General features: G+C 43.6%; 1 protein-coding gene and 1 pseudogene across 1 annotated transcript in view; both read left to right on the forward strand.

Annotated features, from left to right (window-relative positions):
• Positions 1–12,083, forward strand: part of LOC124556528 (regucalcin-like) — a 98,492-nt gene that overhangs the window by 36,587 nt on the left and 49,822 nt on the right. The window lies entirely within an intron of this gene.
• Positions 4,656–4,773, forward strand: LOC124557401 (annotated as a pseudogene).

Raw genomic sequence — 12,083 nt, forward strand, 5'->3', positions numbered from 1 at the left:
CGTGCTCGGATGGCCGAGGCGGTTGAGGCAACCGTTTTAGAGGAATGGAGCATCCGGGTTCTAGTCCTGGTCCGGCACAGATTTTCACATGTCACCATTGCAATTGCTTCAGTGCCCATATGTAGCTGCAATCTGAAAATCTCTCTTTCATTCTATATATACGGTTGCATGTACGAAAGAACGATCACCACACATAGATAAACAAAATACGTTACTAAACTCTCCTTGCTGCGTCAAGCTGGAGCATCTTATCAGCCTGACGCGACACCCTCGTGTAACCACACGAATGTTCTCATACGACAGTAACCGGTTTCATGTTCAAATAAAATAAATCCTAAGATCTAAATATTGTAGTATCTCCTAAACTACCAATTGGATTTTGAAGAAAGAAATGCCGTTGAATTCGTCTCTCTTAGAACTATGACACAAGCAATAGAAATTACTACAGTTTCATTTGAGAATCCGAACTGATACTGATATATCTGTAATTAATATAGCTATGAAAAGGGATTGTGTCATTTAATGAAAAATTTTTTCACGATTCGTTTGGGTGAAAATAGAAATGTGTTTTAAACGGTTAAGGAAGTGAACAGCTTAGCTGAATCACCCTATATATGCAGTACATTATCTGATCCAATGTATCCGGACACACCTGTATAATACAGAATTGGCCACTAGATGTCACAAGAGTCGGACACGCCATTATAAAAGGAGGCAAGGGTATACTATCGTTAGTAGAAACGCAGTAGCAGTAGAATGAGTCGGTCAGGAGAACTCAGTGACCTCGAACCTGGATTAGTCATAGGATGTCACCTGAGTAACAAATCCATCAAGAACATTTTAAGCCGGCCGCAGTGGCAGAGCGTTTCTAGGCGCTACAGCCTGGCACCGCGCGACCGCTACGGTCGCAGGTCCGAATCCTGCCCCGTGCATGGATGTGTGTGATGTCCTTAGGTTAGTTAGGTTTAAGTAGTTCTCAGTTCTAGGGGACTGATGACCTCAGAAGTTAAGTCCCATAGTGCTCAGAGCCATTTGAACCATTTGTTTGAAGAACATTGTAACGCTTCTGTAATTGCCCAAGTCGACTATTGATGATGTGGTTGTGAAGTGGAAACGTGAAAGAAGAACCACGGGTACAGGCAGACTCATGTACTGACGGACAGGGGCCATGAAGCATTGCAGGGAGTGGTTGTCAAACTTTTGCATGAAATCAGCGGAATGAATCACTCGTGAGCTACAAACTACTACCAGTACTCCAGCTTATATAATGTCTGTGTATACGGAGTTAAGAGAATGGGCTACAATGGTCAAGTAGCTCCTCACAAGCCACACATTTCTGTACTCAGTGCTAAGCGACCCTAGAGGCGATGTAAAAAGTGGCGCCACTGAAAAGAGGATGACTGAAGACGAGTGATTTTGAAAGATGAATCACGCTGTACCCTGTAGCAATCCAATGGAAGGATTGGAGTTTGACGAATGCCCGATGAATGTTACTTGGATCGTGTGTAGTGCCAACAGTGATGTACGAAGGAGGTGGTGTTACGGTATGGGGTACATTTCGTGGTTGAGGTTTGGTCTTCGTATTGCGCATAAGAAATCGCTAAATGCGGATGAATATGAACACATTTAACAGCATTGTGTGCTGCGTACAGTACAGGAACACTTTGGAGACGATGGTTATTTGCATCAGCATGGTAATGCACCCTGTTATAGAGTAGCATCAGTGAGGCAATGATTTGTTGAAGATAACACTCCTGAAATGGACAGGCCTACCTCAAGGTCCTGACCTGAACCCAGTGGGGCACGTTTGGGATGAGTTAAAAAGTGGACTTGGCTCCAGACTCCAGCATCCAGCAACCTTCTCTAGTTTCGGCTCTTGAGAAAGAATGGGCTGCCATTACTCCACAAACATTCAGACACCTCCTCGAAAAAAATAAAAAAAATAGAAAATAAAACCGGGTAGACTGTTCGCCGGGTGCAAGTCTTTCTATTTGACGCCACTTCGCCGACTTGCGCGTCGATGGGGATGAAATTATGATGATTAGGACAATACAACACCCAGTCCCTGAGCGGAGAAAGTCTCCGACCCAGCCGGGAATCGAACCCGGGCCCTTAGAACATCCATGCTGTCGCGCTGACCAGTTTTTTTTTCTTTTTTTTCCACTCAGCTACCAGGGGCGGACTCATCGAAAGTGAGTCCAGCTCAGTTCAAGCCGTCAATACGCGAAGGTGGACACACCCTATATGAATGTCCACTAATATAAAAAAAAAAGTTCAAATGTGTGTGAAATCCTATGGGACTTAACTGCTAAGGTCATCAGTCCCTAAGCTTACACACTACTTAAACTAAATTATCCTAAGCACAAACACACACATCCATGCCCGAGGGAGGACTCGAACCAGTCGTACAGTCCACGACTGCAGCGCCCTAGACCGCTCGGCTAACCCCGCGCGGCCACTAATACACGGTCCAGTCACATTAATATGACTACCGCCTATGTTTGACATCAGCGTGCAATAGCCAGTCACAGACGGCTGGAGGCAGCACTGGCAGTGGAGGATATATAAAGCAAGTCAAGAGGGTGCGTAAAATAGAGCAGTCATTGTCGTAAAATGTGGAAACGTAGCGACTTACCTGACGTCCAAAAAGGCATGGTTCAAAATGGTTCAAATGGCTCTGAGCACTATGGGACTTAACATCTGAGGTCATTAGTCCCCTAGACTTACAACTACTTAAACCTAACTAACCTGAGGACATCACACACATCCATGCCCGAGGCAGGATTCGAACCTGCAACCGTAGCAGCAGCGCGGCTCCAGGCTGCAGCGCCTAGAACCGCTCGGCCACATCGGCCGGCTAAAAAAAGGCATGTTCATCGGCTTTTGGGCCAAGGGTGAAAGCACTTCCGAAACGGCTAAGTCTGTAAACCGTTCGTATGCGCCGAGTTTAAAGTATATCGTGCATGGCAAAATGGCGTTATCCAAAGCTGGCGCCAAGGCAACTGTGATTCGCCATATGCGACAGATTACAGGGGTGAACGACGGTTGCGGAGGGGTGTACGGGTGCATAGACGTGCAACTGCTGAGCAACTGTCCGCCGAGATGAAGCAAGGGGCTACCAACAGTGTCTCCTCAACTACCGTTCAGCGAACGTTGCTGCGTATGGGCCTCCGCAGCAGACGCATGGTTAGTGCACCCATGCTGACTTTCAGACGAATCACGTTTAATGCTCTATCGGCGTGAAACGGGTGAAAGCAAACACCATTCAACAATCGTCGGAACGGTCCAGGCTGGAGGAGGGAGCGTTATGGTATGGGAAATGTTTTCGTGGCATTCCCGGGGTGATCTCGTTATTCTGGAAGACACAATGGATCAAGAAAAGTATGCATCTATCCTTTGGGACCATATCCACCACTACACTCAGTTTGTTTTTCCTCAACACAATGGCATCTACCAGCAGGGCAACGCAACGTTTACCGAGCGAGGTGGCGCAGTGGCTAGACACTGGACTCGCATTCGGGAGGACGACGGTTCAATCCCGCGTCCGACCATCCTGATTTAGGTTTTCCGTGATTTCCCTAAATCACTCCAGGCAAATGCCGGGATGGTTCCTCTGAAAGGGCACGGCCGACTTGCTTCCCCATCCTTCCCTAATCCGATGAGACCGATGACCACGCTGTCTGGTCTCCTTCCCCAAACAACCAACCAACCAATGCAACGTTTCACATAGCTCGCAGTGCCCGTGCGTGATTCGAAGAGCACCAGGATAAGGTATCAGTTAGTATGAGGCTGTTGCAGCAACAAAGATTACCAAATGACAAAGGGTAACTAAAAAATGAAGGATATAAATTCTCAGTACTCTAGATAAAAAGGCAGTAGTGTCGCATGTTAATAAGGAACTCGAGACATTTAGCTCTGGAGAACACAATTTAAAGAACTATGGACCAGGTTTAGAAGAGTAGTTGACCATGCAATTAATAGATTTGTACGTAGTAGAACAGTTAATGATGAGAGGGGCCCTCCGTGGTATAGAGTCAACGGAAAGAACCTTCTAAAGAAAAAGAGACTACTGCGTAATAGGTATAAAACAAAGTATAGCGCTATAGATATGCAGAATGAATGACATGTGTTTGGCTTTCAAGAGGGAAATTTGTGAAGCCTTTAATGACTGCCGTAGCAGAATATTCGAACGGCCTCTCACAAAACCCAAAGATATTCTGCTCATATGTGAAGGCTGTCAGTGATACCAAAGCTAGTGTCCAGACGCCCATGGATGAGAGGGACTGAATTTGAGAGTAGCAAAGCAAAAGCAGAATAGCTGAACTCAGTTTACAAATGTTCCTTTATAAATGAAAATCCAGGGGCATTACCCCAGTTAAATTGTCGTACCGCCACAAAGATGAATAATACAGATATTAAATGGTGTTCAGAAAAAAAAACAAAGCGCTAAAATTGGACAAAGCTCCACTGTGCGATGGAATATCTATCAGTTTCTATACCGAATTCGCGATCGAGTTAGTTCCTCTACCGTATGGTAGAGAAAACGGCACCCAGTAGAATGGAAGAAAGCACAGGTCACATCCGTCCACAAGAAGAGTTGCAGAAGTGACCCACAAAACTACCACGCAATGTTTTTGACACCCATTAGTTGCAGAGCCAACGGCCTTGCCGCAGCGTTAACACCGGTTCCCGTCAGATCGCCGAAGTTAAGCGCTGTCGGGCTGGGCTAGCACTTGGATGGGTGACCATCCGGTCTGTCCAGCGCTGTTGGCAAGCGGGGTGCACTCAGCCCTTGTGAGGCAAACTGAAGAGCTACTTAATTGAGAAGTAGAGGCTCCGGTCACGAAACTGGCAACGGCCAGGAGAGTGGCGTGCTGACCACATGCCCCTCCATATCCGCATCCTGTGATGCCTGTGGGCGGAGGATGACATGGCGGCCGGTCGGTGCCGTTGGGCCTTCATGGCCTGTTCGGACGGAGTTTAGTTTAGTTTAGTTTTATTTGTTGCAGAATCTTAGATCATATTCTGAGTTTAAACGTTATGAGATATTTCAAACAGAGCGTCTTCTTCCATGACAACCCGTATGCATTCCGAAAACATTTTTTCACATGACATTATGGAAGCCATGGATCAAGGGAGTCAGGTAGATCCAGTACTTCTCGATTTCCGAAAAGCATTTGACTCAGTACCACACCTACGCTTATTGTCAAAAGTACGATCGTATGGGGTATCAAGCGAAATTTGTGACTGGATCGAGGATTTCTTGGTAGGAAAGACATAGCATATCATCTTGGATGGGGAGTCATCGACTAATGTTGAAATAACTTCGGGTTTGCCCCAGGGAAATATGTTCGGACCCTTGTTGTTGGTGTTTTTATTAATAACCGTGCAGACAATGTTAATAGTAACCTCAGACTTTTCGCACATGATGCATTTGTCTATAATAAAGTACTATCTGAAAAAAGCTGCATAAACGTTTAGTTGGATCCTGATAAGATTTCAAAGTGGTGAAAAAATTGGGAATCTGCTTTAAATGTTCAGTAACATTCAGTAGTGCTCTTCAGAAAAAGGAAGGAGTGTAGTATCCTATGATTACAGTATCAACGCGTCACAAACTCATACAATTTTTAGGGATATGAAGTGGAAAGGTCACATAGATTCGTTCGTAGGTAAAGGCTGTGGCAGACTGTGGTTCATTAGTAGAATACTGTGGAAATCAGTCTATAAAGGAAATTGCTTAAAAATTACTCGTGTCACCCACACCCGTGTCACATGAATCTAGGAATACAATAAAAACCCCTACGCTCCCGTAGGGATCGTGAGATACGATTAGATTAATTATAGCGCGCATAGAGGCATTTAAACAGCCATTCTTCCCGTGCTCCATACTTGAATGGAACGAGAGGAAGCTCTACTAACTGGTGCAATAGGAAGTACCCTCTGCCACGCACTTCACTGTGGCTTGCGGAGTATGGATATAGATATAGATTACTTACCTGCGGGGTTTTTCTTGGTTGACTGAGCGAAGTCTCCCGGTTTGGTAATAACTATCTCGTATCCAGTCGCTTTCGCCACTAATTTAAGTGCCTTTTTACCGTGTTCAGTCGTGTGACCTCCATGAGTAATGTATTTGTAAGTCTCTATCAAAATATACATATATGAGACTGTAATCGACAGTGATTTAAGTAGAGTTGTGGTTAATCTATCGTAGCTTCTGGTCTACTCCACTGTGATTGCGAAGATAAGGTCGAATGACACCTATAGTAGGAGATGAACTCGATGCTTTAGGAACGGTCACGGCAACCACACCGCTGGAACGCGGCTTCACCTTTTCACGGCTGCCACGAACAGGAACTAGAATGCAAAAGAAAATAATTTCCGATTCTGCGTCTACATGAGCCTATTACATCACATCTTCCAGATTTCTGGAGAAGAACAAGCTGAAGTGTTTCAAGAAAAGTGCAAAAAATGACGATAATGATGTATCACTTCAGTAATCTCGTGTGCGCCGGGTACTGACAGTCTGATCATAAGATTGATTCTGCATGATTTCACTTATTTTTACTCATAGTTCCGTTGTCGTGCAAACAAACGCCGTGACATGCAGCGGAAACCAAAAATTAGGTACTGTATAGATATGCCACTACCGATAATCATTACGTATGAACAAGGCAAATACTTATTGAGTATAAACTGATATTACAAAGTGCAAGAGGACTTACAACTCAGTCTAAAACAATAATTAGTGTGGTGTTTGATACTGGACAGCTTGAATGCAAAAGTGATGTCGAATGTGAAAAAGCGGCTTTATTCAGACGTATATATAGTTCTCTTCCATTTTGCTTTAACCACTTCATTGAAATCTTACACGTGCACTATGGAGACTGAATAACTGTCCAACACTATCAGGTCATTTGAAAAAGTTTTTTGCTCAAATAACAGATATTTGAGACAGAGGGAAATATAGCAGTCACGACATTGAAATTGGTGTGATTTTCTCCTGTTATATCGATATATTGTTTCTTACGATTAGAGCTTGAATATGTGATCATTCAAATGTCTCTCATGGTAAGACGCGCAGTTTTGTAAGCGAATGGCTCATACTCTAAGAACTGTTTTGTGCGGTTCTGAGCGTTCGAGGTCACACACGTGCCTTGTCAGGACAATAACTTGTAATAAAAGGTCTCGGACAGGAACATTTCGGTTTTTATGGAAACGTCACAGCAGACAGCTTCCGCTCGATGAATTAAAGTCCCTCGAACAGTGTACTCTTGGGGCCAGGGGGTGTTGGCTCAAAGTGTACGGATAACGGCTCATATGAGTCGGTTTTCCGTATACACCCTGTTTGAGACATCCATTGGGTTTTCAGCGGACGAGGACGGTAAAAAGCGGCAAGCCAACGTCTTTTACATCCTACGATGTGGCCATGGATGCTACTGAGGTTTACTAAGAGCTCTCTCAAGTTTTCGCGCCTCTACGGCTAGACAACGAATGTGTCGCCGACATAGCTGTAAAAACAATTCGGCTTTTGCTGGGGCCGTATTCAAGGAGATATCCTCAAAGTTCTCCATGAGCAGGTTAGCTGTGGTTGGAGCTACGGCCTCCCCATCTGAATACAAACAGTCTGAACGGAATACTCTTTGCCGTACAAAATACAGGGTCTAGTGGGGAAAAATGCTGATATTTCTATATATGTGGTACCTTAATGGCTCTTAGCACTATGGGACTTAACGTCTATGGTCATCAGTCCCGTAGAACTACTTAAACCTAACTAACCTAAGGACAGCACACAACACCCAGTCATCACGAGGCAGAGAAAATCCCTGACCCCGCCGGGAATCGAACCCGGGAACCCGGGCGCGGGAAGCGAGAACTCTACCGCACGACCGCGAGCTGCGGACAAAGGTACCTTAATACGTACAGACATCAATGTGTTTGTTTTTCCACTGCTTCGAACAGCCTTCCCACAAAACAAGCCACAAATTTTAAGACCAGATGTTTTCTGCACAGTCTTAACTGCATCACTAAGTGAACTACGCCTCTCATTATAGACCAACCATTTAGCATCCACGCCTCCCCACTTCAGCACCTCAACTGCTGCCCAGGAGAAAATAAGTGTTAATGGCTTGCTCTTGCCACATGTATTTGGAGGTACTGCCCCTTCCTAAAAACATACGACCAGTAATAGCTGTCAGTATTAGTCAGCAAATGAGGCAAACAACGGTTGCTCAGTACACAATCCTCGTCACCAATAGAAATATCTGCATTTATACACGTTACACCCTGTATAAATGACGTCAGGGTGTGCTTGAATTGATCCACCACTGTGCTACCACTTGACAGTGGACGAGGAATACTCAGCCGAAAACTCGTGGGTGTATAACCACTTGACACTGCTGGAAAACCGATAGCAATATAGTCACTGGTTTTCTAAATTTACACAATCTTGCGGGAACAGCACCACATCCCCATCTACGTTCCCAAAGCATCTAGAATAAACTTCCATATTTTTGTATGTCCATCCGTATGATTGTTGGTCTGCGGGACTTCGCCGTTCACTTATGTAGTAAAGTTGATGGTTTTAGACACAAAATCGCTTTTACAGTATTCTACGGAAGCCGTTTCATAGATGTTGGCCACTGATGGGATGCTGTATACGACTGGAGTACACTCCCTCAGCGTGAATTAAGACCCGCAGATGGTATATTGAGTGACCGAAACTGCTTGCAGCATAATAAAATAACATCAGAACGGCTTCTGCAGGTGTTTTATTTTATTACGTCAACTTCCACGTGGCTTTAACGACCATATGTGTGTCACTGAAATCGATCAAGGTCTGGTACAGACCTACGTGATTAGAGCTCCAAACGCTGGAGCATTACTCCAGAATTCGCCTCATTACCATCTCTACAGAAGCATCGCGGTTTCACAGAATCCTTCCACAAATTATGCCTTCCATTCGCCTTCCCAAAAACTGATTTTACGTGCTCGTTGCATTTCATATCGCTTGCTAGTAAGAGTTGCGTCTGGAGAGTTCAGAAAGTGGTCTCAGAAAATGGAGGAAAGAAAAGTTACAAACAAAATACCGTTACTGGCCTTCAAAGTAATCACCATTGGCTGCAACACACTTCTCACATCGGTTGTGAAGCTGTTGGGAACTGGCAGTAAATGGTTCTTGCGGAATCGCTCGTAGCGTCGAGGTCACGCGTTGTTCGATAACCACATCACTACAGGAGATGAGACCCGGTGCTACCAATACGATCCGGAGGCAAAGCGGCAGTAAATGCCATGGTGCTCATCGTCTTTCCCGCCTCCCTTGGGTAGAAATTCATGATGCTGTCCAAAAGGGAGCTCAATATAACCTTAATCTTGGATCTTGTCAACTGACTTTTTTGGAGCGGGGAAGACGATGAACACCATGCCATTGACTGTTCTTTTTAATTTTTTCTCACTATTTTTCCCAGTCTCTCATGTTTCCCATGAAGATGTTCAATTTCTTGAGGTCTTCCACAATTTCCTTAAACCATTTGGTGTTCACTGTATTAGTTGTCACTATGTTAAAAATCTTCCTGGAGAGTCTGTTTTCGTTCATCCTATGTATGCGTCCGAAGAACTTCGCCCTTGTTTTCCTGATGTTGTTTGTAATCGTTTCTTTCTGTTCGTAGAGTTCTTTTGTCGGTGTCTTTATCCAGATCCCCTCTTTCTGAACCGGCCTGTAAATCTTTCTCAGTATTTTCCTCTGTTGTTTTTCCATCTCCTTGATTATCGTTCTTCGGTTGATTACTTTGTTTCTGAAGCACACGAGGCCTCCGATAAGACTACTGTGCTATGGTTTCTTAATTTGGCTCTGACGGAAATTCTTCTTTCGTTGTAATGGTTCCATGTAAGTTTGCATGATTTTAGTAGTTTTTTGAGCCTTTCTTCATTGGATGTCGAGTTCAGTCCTGATTTCTGTATAACGTCCCCCAGGCATTTGTAACGTTCTACTTGTGTTATCTTTCAATAATTCGTTGCCAGTGGATGTCTGAGTTTTTTTTAATTTGAGATTTGTAGTCCAGTTTTAGCTGAGGTTTCTGTAGTGTCTCTCGAGCTTCCTTGGCTTCTTTTCTGCTATTTGTTTTGATGGTTATATCATGAGTAAAAGCCAGGCATTTTATGGTTCAAATGGCTCTGAGGACTATGCGGCTTAACTTCTGAGGTCATCAGTCGCCTAGAACTTAGAACTAATTAAACCTAACTAACCTAAGAACATCACACACATCCATGCCCGAGGCAGGATTCTAACCTGCGACCGTAGCGGTCGCTCGGCTCCAGACTGTAGCGCCTAGAACCGCACGGCCACTCCGGCCGGCAGGCATTTTATGTTGACGGTTCTATCCTTGTGTCTCCCCATCTTTACCCCATTGACTCCTTTGTCCCATGTCCTGATTACTTTCTCCAAAACCGAGGTAAATAGTATGGTTGACAGGCCATCTCGCTTTCTCACTCCTGTATTTATTTAAAATGGTTCCGAGATCTCTCCCATAAACTTCACTTTGGATGCTGTGCTTGTTAATGTTTCCTGGATTCGCTTTCTGTTCTTGTTGTCCACCTTTATTTCTTCTAATGTGTTAAAGAGTGTCTCTCTATCTATGGAGTCACAGACCTTCTTGAAATCGACGAATGTTATTGTTGTGGTCCTGGACTTTCTTGTTGTCAGTATTGTTCTCAGGCACCATATCTGTTTACTGCATGGTCTTTCCTTTCTGAAACCTCCATTGTATTCTCCAGTCTGTGGATCTGTCGGAGGCTCTAGCTGATTGAACAGGGCTTTGGATAGAATTTTGTATGCCACAGGCAGTAGTGAAATTCCTCTATAGTTATCAGCATCTGTTTGGTCTCCTTTTATGTGGAAGTGGTGTAATGGGGCTGACTTCCATTGTTGTTGTACCTTTTCTGTTTCCCAGATATATTCGATGATTCTGTGTATTTTGGGTGCATCCTTTTCGTGGTATAATTTCCAGCTTACTGCAATCAGTTCATCTTCTCCTGTTGCCCAATTATTTTTCAATTTTTTTCACGTTATCCTCATGTGTCAGGGTTTTGTAATCGAGGTTAGGTTCTGTAGGCTTCTGTGGGCTCCTCGAACTTCAGAGTTTGCATCGGTTTGTCACAGTTCAGTTGTGTGCCAAAGTATTGCGCAAATATTTCACTGTGATTTTTCGGGTTATGTCTTGACTTTTGAAGCATAAGTTCGGTGGTTGCTATTCTGTCATATTTTCGCTGAATGTCCTCTAAAAATTTCTTGTGTTGTTTTTGTTGAAATCTTCTTCTATCTCTTTCGATCTGTTGTTTTCGCAACCTCTTTTTTTCTCTATAGATTATTTTCGAAGTGTTCTTCTGTATACTGTTGAATTCTTCCCTTTTTCGGATGTTCTATGACTTCTAAATTTTTTCCAGACTTGCACTTGTCTTCTATGCCTCTGTCACATGTCACGTTTCACGACCTGTTTTTCCTTTTCCTCGGTGATTGCTCCAATTTTATCAGTTCCTTCATTTTTTTTGAGAGTTCTGTTCAATTGTTACTGTCAGTTTTCTTAATTTTTTTTGTTATTTCTTTTTTGGTTAATTTTAGGTACTCTTTGTGTGTGTTCTGAAAGTTCTTTTGGTTCACTTAATTTGTATGTTGGGTATAAATTTCGGTTTAATTTGGAGTAGGTGATGATCGGATTCGAAAAATCCTTTCCTTGTTCTTACATTCATAATTTCACTGGTGTTTTCCGGAAATATTACAATGTGGTCTATCTGAAATTCTCCTAGAGCGTTGATGGGGGATTTCCTAGTTCATAGTTTCTTCTATGGTTTCTGGAATTGCTTTGACACGATTTTGAGATCGAAATTCCTGCAGAAGTTTATCAGGTTCTCTCCATTTTTGTTTGTCCTCTCCTGGGCCGTGTGTTTTCCTGTTGTGTCTTTGAATTTTCAATCCCTGGCTAATTGGTTATTAAAATTTCCTAGTAACATCAGCATGTAATATTAAGTTATATATTTTGTTAATAACGTTAGAAATATAAACACCATAATCCCAAAACTGTATATACAGT

The sequence above is a fragment of the Schistocerca americana genome, chromosome X (assembly GCF_021461395.2).
Source record: "Schistocerca americana isolate TAMUIC-IGC-003095 chromosome X, iqSchAmer2.1, whole genome shotgun sequence".
In the NCBI taxonomy this organism is placed as follows: Eukaryota; Metazoa; Arthropoda; class Insecta; order Orthoptera; family Acrididae; genus Schistocerca; species Schistocerca americana.